This window comes from Nestor notabilis, unplaced genomic scaffold (assembly GCF_000696875.1).
Source record: "Nestor notabilis isolate BGI_N333 unplaced genomic scaffold, ASM69687v1 scaffold1133, whole genome shotgun sequence".
NCBI classification, from domain to species: domain Eukaryota; kingdom Metazoa; phylum Chordata; class Aves; order Psittaciformes; family Psittacidae; genus Nestor; species Nestor notabilis.
Window position 1 is genome coordinate 98,618 of NW_009920416.1, and position 13,272 is coordinate 111,889.

Below are 13,272 nucleotides of genomic sequence, written 5' to 3' on the forward strand. Positions count from 1 at the left end.
AAAGTTCTGCCTTTCAGAAGTGAGAAAGACCCTGAGTAAATCACAAGTGGTGTCTGTTCTGGATACCTTAAAGTATAAGGAAATAATTTCAAAGTTTTGTAAGAATCTTTTACATTTCAAAAACATATTTGATTATTGTATATAAATATGTAAGAGATGTGCAGAAATTGAGTTTAAACAAAAGACACTTGAAAAGAATATTCAAAACAATCCCCTTTCCCTTATGCCGTACCCAAACATTTTGCCTACATATCTTAAAACTATGACAAATGAATGCATTTTGTGAATAGGTGGACCACATTTTGAAGGTGCAAGTCAGATACAGTAGCTTATAAGGAATAAAAGTTATCTTCAAGGTCAAGAGCAAACACCATCCATAGACTAGACTAAGAAGTGGCTGACATGGCAAACTATGCTGTTTAGAACACAATAGAAAATACTAAATTGTACCCTGGTTGTTCAAGAGAAAATGTAAGATCAGATGTGTAAGCATCCATACTTACTTTGTCATCAAACTCATGAGAAGATACAGTGAAATAATGACAGCAACACATTGCAGTAGGAATGAGGTATCATGCATACTAGCAATATCCTACACTGGGATATCCATGGATTAGAGATTGTCTACAGTAGGGAAATTACTTTTATTACCATTAAAAGGAGATTAATCAACCAGTTAGAGATTTCTTCCAACCATAATCACATGTAAAAGTGATACTGAAGTGTATAGTAAGAACCGATAAAGGCATAGGCTAACAAATGTCATTACTATAAAGTGCAAAGATATCAATGCCAAGGCAAAACAAAGACTACATAAACCACGCTTATTTAGTAGGGATTGTTTAACCATTTTAAAAACAATTGACATTAGTGTCAGACAGAAATATAAGTTAAACCTCTAAAAAGTTTGGAAAAGTTCAAATTCACAGGCATCAAATATTGAGTATTTCCACAGGAAAAACATCTTGAAAGCTGAAATACTACACTTATTAGTATCATGGCAGTTATGTATTATTGCATTACCAGAAAGACCTGATTCAGTCAGATCTTATGCTCTTACGACTTGTACAAAATTTCCACCTAAATACCTTTTTCCACATCGCAAGATTATGAAGCTAGATGTCATCATGGAAAGTTCAGTTTGCCCAAATAAAATCCTATACCTTTCTTCATTAACTTAGCAACTCCTGTATGTACTGAACCAGAGGCATATTTAGCTATGCAGACACAGTCCCTGTATTCAGCATATGAAGTAGTAATTTAACCCTGAAGTTTAAATGTTGTGGGGTCCAGGTTTGGGTTGACCTGTCAGGCAGCAGGATATCTCATCAGAAAGATGTTCTGACATTTGGAATATCCTATCTAAAAAGCAGTTGCTAGCTCTTACGGTAAACGAAGCAAACCTTAAATACATACACAGAGAGTATCCCATTCAGAGAAGCTCAATATTTGGTTTACCCTTAACTATTTTCTCGATGAAACCTGCTTTGGGGAGGATTTTTTGGTTTTGTTGGGTTTTGTGTTTCACAAACTGGCTGTACATCCATACTCAAATCAGCTTACTGCCAGGAAAACCTTCTACTATAGAAACATTACCTTTTCTCCCTTCAACCAGCTGTTATTACCCTTGCATGCTCTGACCAAGATATTCATAAAGGCTACCCTTCTCAAAACTGAAGAACAAGCCGTCTGTACCATTGTGTTACCTACATCTTTCCCTCTCATTATATCCAAGACGGTGAACCAGTGTGCAGCGTCTTGTTTTAAAGAGGCATTTCTTTGCGAGATGTTTTACTGATGTCAGTAGCAGCAGTGGGCATATTAATAGCAAACCAAATGAGGCACATTAATAGCAAGTGCCTTTACAGGGTTGTTTTCATGGCATACTGATTTCAAAACATACAGGATGTTTGGTAGAAACCACGTACAGGCATGCAAAGCGAACTATGAAAATGATGATTGAGTTTGAAATTAATATCCATCTAGAGGTGACATACCACAGACACCTGAGATGGCAAGAAGCTCTGTTGTAGGCAGTGTTTGAGTAATGCTGGCGCTGCAGGCAGGAGAGCAGGCAGCAATGCTACTGAGCTTCAATTTACACATCTCCAGTAGCGTTAGCACTGAAGAAAAGCAGCAGTGACTGCAACCAGCAACGCATTAGCAACACACTGAAGCCCACACTGCTGTGTCTTCATTTATCCTCATGCTTCATCAAGCCTTCAGAGAGCAGTGTGGGGGGGCAGAAAATCCCTCAGGACAGGATTGATACAAGTGCCTGGCAGAGATAATTCACACGTCAATACTGTTAACCATTTCATTTTTTTCTTGTGAAGGAAGGGAAGGAGGGTAACAAATCACATTGGAAGCTACATTCAAGCTTCCAGCAAACTCAACAAATCAAGACCTGGAAGCTACATTCACCTGAAGAAAATTATAAAGGGCACGATAGAAAGTCAAATCTGAAAATCGTAACAGGGACAGGTAAAAGAATCACAGAATGAATTGTAGAATGGGTTGGGTTGGAAAGGACCTTAAGATCATCCAGTTCCAACCCCCTGCCACAGGCAGGGACACCTTCCACTAGACCAGGTTGCTCCAAGCCCCTGTGTCCAACGTGGCCTTGAACACTGCCAGCGATGGGGCAGCCACAGCTTCTCTGGGCACCCTGTGCCAGGGCCTCAGCACCTTCACAGGGAAGAACTTCTTCCTTATAAGTAACCTAAATCTCCCCTGTTTAAGTTTAAACCCATTACCCCATGTTCTATCACTACAGTCCCTGGTGACAAGATTGTAAGGATCAATTTTCAAAAATCAGGAATTTGTTTTTCAAAAGAATGTACAAACAGTAGTGTGTCTGCCTAAGGGTTTCTAGAAACAACAACCAGTCAAAAGGATTGTGCTTTATCAGAGAACTGAAATTAATTAAATCAGTGTTTGCTGGGAAATAATTGAGAGGTGGCACCTAAGTTCTTCACAGGAGAAAAGTCAGAGCGACTGCCTCAACCTGAAATGATCAGAAAAGTAGATAAGATCAGAAAAGAGTAAGTAGTAATATTCCGAAAAGAATGACACATGGAAGTACTCCTCACTTAAACAGGCCTCAGTAGACACATGGATTTTTGAGCTTTTCTTTAAGGGATTAATGGAAAACTAGGAAAAATCAGGCCAGCAAATCTGACTTTTTGTACCAAGTGAATTGATAAAAACAATAAAAATAAAAAAGTAGCAGACAGACAAATAAACACAACACAGAAAAGCCAAGACACAGAGTCACATCTCATGAGGGTTTTCAGGCTCTCTGAAAGAGATGATAAAATGCGATGAGACCATTACAATTGATCTTCCATACCTGGATTTCCAATAGGGTTTTGACAGGGTTTCTCACCAAAGGCTCTTAAAAAAATTAAACTGTATGGAGCTACAAGGAAGGTCTTTTACAGGATGAATGACTTATTAAAAGGTAGAATGTATATCGTAAAAATAAATAGGCATTTTCCATAATATTAGGAAATTAAACTGTGGGCCCATATGAATCCTCTTCAATGGATTTAAAGCTCAGGAAAGGAATGAATAGTGAGGTGACAAAGTCTCTTCATGATTCAAAATTATTCAGGGTACTAAAAATGAAAACTGACTGCAACAAGTAGCAGAATGATCTTACCATACTGAATGATGAGGCAATCAATCAATATCAGATGAAATTTAACACACAGCATTTTGGGGGAAAATATGGTCTAAATATATCTAGATTTATTAATATGCTCTAAATCATCTCTCAACATTCATGAAAGATCTTAAGAGTCATTATGAATAGTTCCTTGAAAACATCAGTTCACAGCTCAGGGGCAGTGAACAAGGAAAACAGAATAAGAATTATTAACAAAGGATGAAAAACAACAGCAAAAACATCATTATGCCTCTTTATAAACCCATGTTGCTCCCAACGCTTGAATACTGCATGCCTTTCTAGGCACCCCACCTCTAAAAGGATAGACAGCAGAAGAAAACAGATAAAGACAACCAAATGATCCAGTAAATAATACAGCATCCATACAAAGAAAGATCATACAGGCTAAGGCTTTTTGAACTTGGAAAACATCAACTAAGGAAAGGTAACATGGAATCACGCAAAAATGAGGAATGCAAGGCAGTTAGATAAGTTATTCATTATGCCCTTCTTTGATGTGATGCTTCTTTATTTCTATATTACCAGGCAGCAGTTTTAAAACTAGGAAAAGAAAACAAGGTTTATCTATTTGACCACAACCTATAAGTAAAATGTCAAAACTCATTGCCATGGACACTGTGGGAGCCAGCTGTATAAACAGGACTAACAAAAAACAAAAAACCACAAACGCCATAAACAATAGAGAAATTAATGGAAGCGATGACCTATAACAACCAGAAAGATATGACTATAACAGCAGGCTTGATCTGTAGGTCAACAGCCACAGACTGCCGTAAGCTGGAGAAGTGCTCGGAGAAGTGTAACCACATGCTCACTCAGCTCTTACGTTCTTTTCACAAATACCTGTTCCTGGCCAGTATCAGAGACAAGACACAAGGCTACACAGACCACCGATCACCCCCAGTAGGAGACATTCTTAAGGACTTGGAATCTGAATTTTCTCACATTTCCATCCTATCATAACGGAATCATAAACCATCTTCTTCCTCTGTAATAAGCCTAAACCACTTTGTTCTTAGATTCTCCCCAGTTATCAAAGACTAAATTATAAGCTGCCTAGTCTATTTAAAATAGGATTGCACAATGCAAGATGTATAGGGATTGAAACCCTGACTGGAACCTGTAAATCTAACTAAAGTAATAATTCAGGTTTGACAAAAAGAAGATTCGCTGCATGTTGCTATATTTACCTGAAGCTACCCATAAAATATATACATAAAAAGTAGGAAAAGAAACAGAATAAACCTTCTTTTGCATCCTTTAGTATGTTCTACTTGCAACAAGGATCTTAATCCTGTTGCGGAGATAAGTCTGAAAATTGAATCGTAAGTTTGACTCAGTTCCTCTGTGTCAATATATTATCTTGTACTCTTCATTTGACCACATTAATGTGAAGAAACCACGTACGTCCAGCAGGACCCCAGAAATGTCCTATACAGTATAACACATCCTAACATACATGGAGGGGCATAGACTCTTTAGTTACTCCAGTCCTCTGAAAACTACACTGCACTTAAGAATTTTGTTTCAGCGCCTAATTTGAGAGAGGAGAATGATGGTATTTTTCCTCCCCAGAGAATTCATCCATTCAAGTTCAGTGAAGGCTCAAACAGAACGAGGACAAATTCAGCTGGAAAAGCAAAGGATACGTGTAAAACAGCTGAAGAAAGCTCCAGCTCCATCCTTCATGGAAATTGCTCTTTTTCCTCATTTACCTGAATTTGGTGACAGTGACTGTACCAAGTTTATAAGCAGTTCTGCCTGGCTTAATAAGTATACAATATATATATATATATACATGTATGTGTGTGTATATATATATACACAATATAGCAAAAAGTAACACATTCTTCTTTTTTATTGCCTGCAAAATGTCATAAGAGTTTCAAATTCGAGCAATCAATATGAACGAGAATAGACCATAAAAGCAAGGATTATTGGCTCAGAAATAGCTTTACTTTCCCTAATCAATAATGAGGCAAAAACTTTATGGAATATACCACAATGATCAGAATGGTATAAAGGAGAAAGAAACACATACATGATTTGATGCCAGGAAGAAATTATTAGATTTTATGCAGTGTGCAAGAGAGAGCTAGAAAGAAAGGTCTCTCTGCTTTGCAAATAGAAGTCTACATATGCAGAGAGTGTAGGATCTGTCTTTTAAAATCTGATCTTAACACTTCTATTCTGCACTGAGAAAATTAAATGCAACTACCAGAGAAAAGTGCAAAAAGTCAAATGTATTCCTGCAAAAATGCAGTGTGTAAATTGCATGCAAATGAGTTGTCATTTTCTAAGAGCACATCTCCCATTGGAAAAGGAAAACTCAACTCTAGAGCATGCTGTTCACATGCTGTTTATAAGCTATTAAGGTAAACTGAAAGACATGCGCTGCAAATTCCATTTTCGCCTGTTTGTTGCTGACGAAATACAGCCAAAGTTGTACTTTTAAAACACACACAAAGTTAATTTATTTTTCTATATGAAGCAGAGACAGATTCTGTGATGTCTTTGATCATGGAGATGTATCTTGTTACGAAATACATGCCAGATGCTTAGATTGAGAGGGACTGGGGGTTTTGGTCAAACTGACAGTAAAATAAAATGTTCAATATAAGGAAAATGTAAAATGTCAGTTATCAGATTCCTTGGGAAATTATTTCAAATGTATCAGTCCTAGTTCAGCTATTTTCTTTTTACTTTTACATTACTATGCATATGTCAGAATAGTATTAAATTCAGCTAGGCTGCTAATACGAATTTCTCAGCTACTTTAGAAATGCCTAAGTAGCAGGTATTCAAAATCTCAAATTTACAGCACAAGCAGAGACTGCTTAACACAAAGAAAAAAAAAAACAAAATGCAGCCTCCCATCCCCCAACACAACATCACGACTAATCTTCAGTGATAACTGAAGCAGGTAATGCATAGCGTCAATACTCAAAAGTGATATGCTATGCAATGATGCAAGAAACTTCCAGATTTCAGGCCTTTAATTTTTCTCCAAGCTAATTTTTTGGGAGGAATAAAGTTCACGGGAAGTTTTAAAGCTTTGCGACTTTCTTGAAACACAATGATTATTGACGTATCAACATTAACCAGGAAGAGAAACATGCTGAAAACGGCTCTGCCTAGCAATGCAAGCCCCTTCAGAAGCTCCTCCTCTTGGTCTAATCCAATGCTTAGAAGAGATTCAGTGTTTGAACTCATTTAGATCCTGCAACAGCAAGGGGTGTGAGGCTTTAATGGCTTGAAGAATCTGGGATGTTCAGTGCATGGGCCATCATTCTCCATCTGTGCAGCCGGTGCAGCAGAAGGGGAACACTCTGAGAAGCGATACATCTGTGAGAGTAAACTCAGGCAGTATGTTAAAAAGGTCACCTGACAGCTAACCTCAGCAGATATTAATTAGAGTCCAAATTAGAAACAAATATGATAAATGTGAAACTAAAAATCCCCTCTCTTTTCAAATATGTTTTTTAGGTTATATTTTGGGACACAAACATAATAGCACTCTCAAAATATCCTCATTCCATTTTTAATGTAACATTTATTCTGTTATGTTGATTTTGTTTATCTCTGAGCTGGAATTTAACAGTAGATTAGATCACTTTAGAGCTTCTGTTACTATGGTAACAGTGCGCTGCTGTTACATTTCTTCACCTCCAATCTTGATTTTGAGGTGACTGTTTATATTTATTCCTGTCCTTTACAGGATCTCAGTGTGATGGAAAAGCATTTGGTAGAAGGAAAATGTTAGCATAAGTTCCCACCTTAAGGTGGGCAGTTCATACGGGCTAATTTGTGCTGAAGGTTTAGTGTGCTGTGGGTTAAATGACTTAAGTTTTCAGGTCTTTAATTTCTAAATTAATTAAATTACAGGTGAGCAAAGTTAGAGCTGGTCACCCTTGAACTGCCTCTCTGAATAGCTTAGAAACAGTATGGCACTAGAGAGGTCTTCTGAGAAGAGACCAGCTCCAGCTCCTTTGAGAGATTTATCACTCAAAACAGAGATGCAGAAAACCAACCAGGTCTTGCTTTATACTCTATTAAACCTTATTCCTTATGGAAGCAGCAGTTTGCATTATAGCTCAAGCTGCCCGTACAGAGGGCTACAGCACTGCTGCTCCATGGAAGGTTTCTTCTGTACCTGGCTTTATTTGCCTGTAATAGTGGGCACCTCACATGAACACTAAGCATTCACAAAAAATCAGATAGTATTAGAAACCAGGCTTATTAAAAATAACCTCTGACAGTTCCTACTAGAAGCTTTTATTTTCTGATGCTTATAATTTTGTTAAATTGAGCTGAAGTTTTATGATAAGAAGATTTTTATATAAGATGGTTTAAGAGTAGAGGGCTTCATCTTCTCAGTTTTCCTCTGCAAAAGGAGAAAGATTTCTCAGCTCAAGCAGCCTTTATGCAGAAAGCCTCCTGCATAAAACTGCCCTTGGAAGGCAGGCCTTTCTCTCAAAAAACTGCTAAGGAAGTATAAGACTACTTTCTTATTAAACTATGGCTAATATTTTGGATAGTCCCCTCTAGGCATTTTTAGCATGCTGATCTTTTTCATGGGAAATTTCAAGAGCAATATTTGAGCAATTTCTGATGTAGAATTGCAGAAAAATACACTTTTCCCATATGTCTTTTTTTTCGGGGGGATGTGTCTTTTTGTCCTGTGAAAATGAAGTAAAATTCCAGCAACTGAGGAACCTGTAAAATATATAGTTCACACACAGAGGTATGGCTCTCATTTTTGGAAGCTAAACAGCTCCAAAACAAATCCTCTCTCCCCACTTACACTGGAGTCTCAGCCCTGAACCTCCTTTCCCAAGGGAGCAACCAGCATTGTTCCTTTCCCTCCGAGCTCCCAGTTGCATCCAAAAAGCGCATGCAAAAACGTTTGCTGCAGACAGCAGGAAGGATTAATTACTTTTAATTAGGGAACACATTACATTAGCCTAATTCTATCAGCAACCACAGGGTGGCGATCATGTTCTGTGCTATCAAATTAATGGCTTTCGGATCACAAGGTCACTTTGCACAAATAAACATCGTGTGCCTCCTCTCGAAGGAAATCCTTCTGAGTCCTTCTCCTAATGCTGAAGAATTGCAGATTTCATCACATCCCACCTGAACCTGATTTTCTTTACCAGAACTCTAAATCCTCGCTCTTACTTTGTCAGTTGGTCTTGTTTAATTTTAATTCTCGTCTGTCAATGACGATCGTTGCATGATATCATGCTAGTATTCATTTTAACGCAGCAATCCTTCCAAGGGTTGAAGGCTAACTCTCATAAGGATATCTGATTGAATAGTAACTGGTAAACACTAACCTGCATAACAAGTAGCGTAACTCGCTCCAGTGGCTCACTAAAGCTTCATTAGGTTTGTCCTTGAGGCAATGAAAGTAACTACTTAATATTTCACCACCTCTTTGATCATTTTTCTAACATTCGGTTACCAAAGAACATTAGCTGAAATGTAACATCTGCTTGTCAAAAAAAGAGTACAGTTTTTGTTGTGGGTTTTTTGTTGGGTTTTTTTCTTAAATACTCCTTCTAATGAGATTGATTGAGACATAAAAATGACAGGTGTTTGTATAGAAATCAAGAGCAATTCCACAGGATCCAGTTAATCTGCATTAGTACGAACAGCAAAACAATGAAAATAAAGAAATGATTCAGAGCACAGCAACAGCCATGGTTTCATTTAACAATTAACAAAGGGTAAATTAATCATACCTGGAGCGGAAGGCAACATTATTTGCAGATTAAAGCACATTTGCAAGTTCTTGCTAAAAAGACAACTTGTTTTACCTGTGACTTGTGTGATCATTCACCCGCATGGCTATATATGCCCTCAGATCAGGCTAAGAAAACTCAAGCCTACATTGTACAGGACCAAGCAAGCATACAAGAGGGGAGAAGAGGAGAATCACACCCTGCATATTCACTCTGCCTGTGCCTAGGTTACAGCTTTTCCAGTTTGGTTCTAAAATAAAAAGATATAGCATCTAGCCAGGCAAATGAATGTTTACATCTAAAGTAGGCCAGGTTGATCTTGAGGGAGCAAGAGAACCTGTCTGGAATAAAGATGATTATGCCCTACAGGAAAAAAATTAGAATGGGCAGGTTAGTTAGGACACAAATATTTGGGCATTTGTTGAGTGCTTGGCAGTAGCAGCAGAAATAGCATATATCCTTACTGTACCACTCAAGAGAGACCTTAGAGGAAAAGCCAAACCTAATAGAGAAAAAGCCAGACCCAAAATACTGGCTTGATGTAGTATTACCAGGCTGAAATCTTTGGCCATAGAATCAAGGTGCCTTGATTTTCATATCCCTGAACTGGCACTCAGATTGCTTAAAGGCATGTACCTCTCACCAGACAAGAATATCATGTATTGTGGTACAGCAAAATTCAGTTCACTTTGACAGACATACACAATTTTGTCACAAAACAAGGCAAAAAAATCCATCCATTGGCCTTTGAAGTATCAAATCTACATTTTTGATCAGTGCTAAACAGTTTGTTGTAGACATTTCAGAAGGCATTCATGCATGCATGGAACACATGTAGTATGCTAGCCCTGCAAGGAAATTCAGTGAAATAGCTGAGAAGCAAAAGAAACATGAACAAACTCACATCTGTGTGGAGAACATAGTATCACAGAATGGTTTGTGTTGGAAGGATCATCTGGTTCTGCCATGGGCAGGTACACCCTCCATTAGACCATATGATTTAACTATCCCTTAATTTAGCTGAACTAAGATGGAGTTTAACAAAGGTGAACTGAAAATAAAAATGCATCAGAAGCCTATGTACAATAAGCAGATAAACTAGAATATATGTATTTCACACCAGGTTGCATTGTCTCTGCATCCTGAAGTCAAATAATGCCCTCTGTACATAAGTTTGCCATAATCAGTCTCCTTAAGCTTTTAATGCTATAAAGTCTACTTAATACTTCTGTGGTTCTACATAAAATTCAAATTCTGCTCAGTAAGTTTAAAAAAACAAACAAACAAAAAAAAAACCAACCTGCCATCTGCAAATAAAGAGAGTAAAAGAAAAAGGGTCTGAGTCAAGAGTATTAATCACTTAGAAATACACTTTTGGAAATATGAATCAACAGCATTAAAATTCAGTGATGCAGCTATTGAAAAGAGTTGTTGGGGTGGTTTTTTTCCCTAGAACTACTTCAGTGCAAGTATAATTCATAACTAAGATAAGATTTAAGTGCTTTAGGCCACAAGCCTTCAAATATCTCCAGACAGAGGTCTTTAACCATTTAAATGACTCACTCCTATGAGACAAACATACTTGGCAGTTTATTAGGTTGCAACCAATCTATCAGACATACCCTTCCCAGATGTCTTCGGCTGAGTTTCAGTTTGCTATAAGTGGGCAAAGATAGACACTCCCAAGGAGAGGAACTTGTGAACTGGGGGACTAACACCGGGAGATGGAGCCTGGACTTGGGTGTGCAAAGGAAGGTCAGACTCTCACAGTTCTTCCTTAGGGTCTGGCAAGTCCCTTCATTCAAAGAGCCTTGCAGCGCTCACTGGGTTGGAGTCACTCCCCCAGAACAAGAAAGATGCAAAATTGAGACTTTGTCTCCACACTTACCCGAACTGGTGCAGACATACGAGTGTTGTACTGTCCTCCTCCTTCCCTCTGCAAGTGTAGCAGTAGGTGTACACTTCCCTATTGTGGTATTTCAAGCAGACAGAATCATCTTACTGGGAGAACAGGAGCAGCCATTTGCTCTTGCATACAATAGACCAGATATGAAGGGCAAAACTAAGTTGTATGCAATCCTCCCTTAGCAGAGAGGCACAGCGATGCATTGGGCTTCACTGCAAAAGAGGCAGCTTGCTCTCATCAACACAAGTGCATCTCAGCTACCTCCATAATATCCTAATTGTAACGGAGTATCTTGTGGATCTTTCCTGGAGATGGAAAGATGATGTGAAGCGTACCTGTGGCTCATCTAATCTAGCTGTCTCCTCATTATAAAGGATACTGACTTGTACTACTCTAGGATTTGGCAGTGTGTTACGTGAGACATATTGGCAGTATCACAGCACCCCATGCCCCAAGACAAATGCACTCTAAAAGATGGTCTGAGAAGAGCTGTTAGCTTGAATGTCCACTGAAAAGTTTTGCTTTCACTAAGGGAACTGGATGATTTCACCATATAGTAGATTGAAGATGACTGTACCCTCCTTAAAAGGCTTTAAATCAGTGAGTTCAACACACAAAGAGACACCTGCCTTTTCTTGATTAGGCTTTTAGAAATGGATAATTAGACCAGACTACTTGGCAAGAGCCTTATACTGAAACCTCAAATTAGGCAAAGCATTTTTATATGGAACTGGCAGCCAGAGCCCATAACCAGAAAAGAAGAGAACCAGGTTCAGATTCTGATTCTGTTCAAATGGACACCTTGAGCTCCATTAAGAGGACAATCATGATTTTCTATCTGCAGAGAAATGATAAAATGATAGCATTAGTGGAGGTCCTGAAATTCCTAAATTTCTATGCTGCTTACTGTTTCAGGTGCCTAAATGCAGCACTTTACCAGGTGTGAGGGCAAAATCTGCAATTGTCCTAATTACTTTTGATTTTTAGAAAAGGCCATTATTATTCACTGTAACATTTTTCTAAGTTCAAGACTACAACAACAAAAAAACACCACCCATTTTTCTGGTCACAGATGAGACTGGGTCCTTCTGCTGACACATTTTGGTTGCTTTCATACATTTTCTTGATGATTTTTATGCATTTTACTTTAGAAAGAGACTAATTCCTTTGAAGAATTATTATAGAATTATGCATAACATGTCAGAACCTCATCTGTTGGAAAGCAGCGGAAGTTGGGATGACTATAAGTTGGCCAAGTAAAAAACACAACGCTTTACAGAAGCAGTGTAGAAGCAATCTAACATGCCTTTCATTTAAACGCATGCTTTTCAGTAGATAAGTAAAATTCTTCTTAACATATATTTGCATGTACTCCATAAACATTCTCTATATTTAATCTATTTTTCCTCTATTAAGGTGCAGAAAAGAATTCGGCTTCCCATATTTATTCTGTTCTTCATTCTGTTTCAGTTTTGTACTGCATGTTCCTTAGTCAAGGACACCGAATTTCTATTCATATTATGTACTTCAGTTTTTTGTGTCCTTGCAGCTGATTCAAGACAAGGATGCTGAAAAAAGAATAAGAGAATTTTTATAGTAGTCCTCAGTTGATAACAATATTCAAAGTGGCAGCTGATCACGATTCAATTAAAAAAATCTCACAATCAAAGATTGTCTTATTTTGACGTATTTGAATTTAAACTGCAAATGTTGTCTGCTGATTTGATGATGCTTGTTCTGATCTGTACACAGCTTTCAATGAAAGATGATCTCAATAAATCAGGCACCAAAATGTGAAACATCTACCTTACAGATCTATTTATATAGGAATCAGGCTTACCATACTAGCAAGAGCTGGCTTAGTCTGTTAAGTCTAAAGCCTGAGTCTGTTAAGTCTGAGTTTCAGAAGCAAAGAGGTTAAAGGCAAT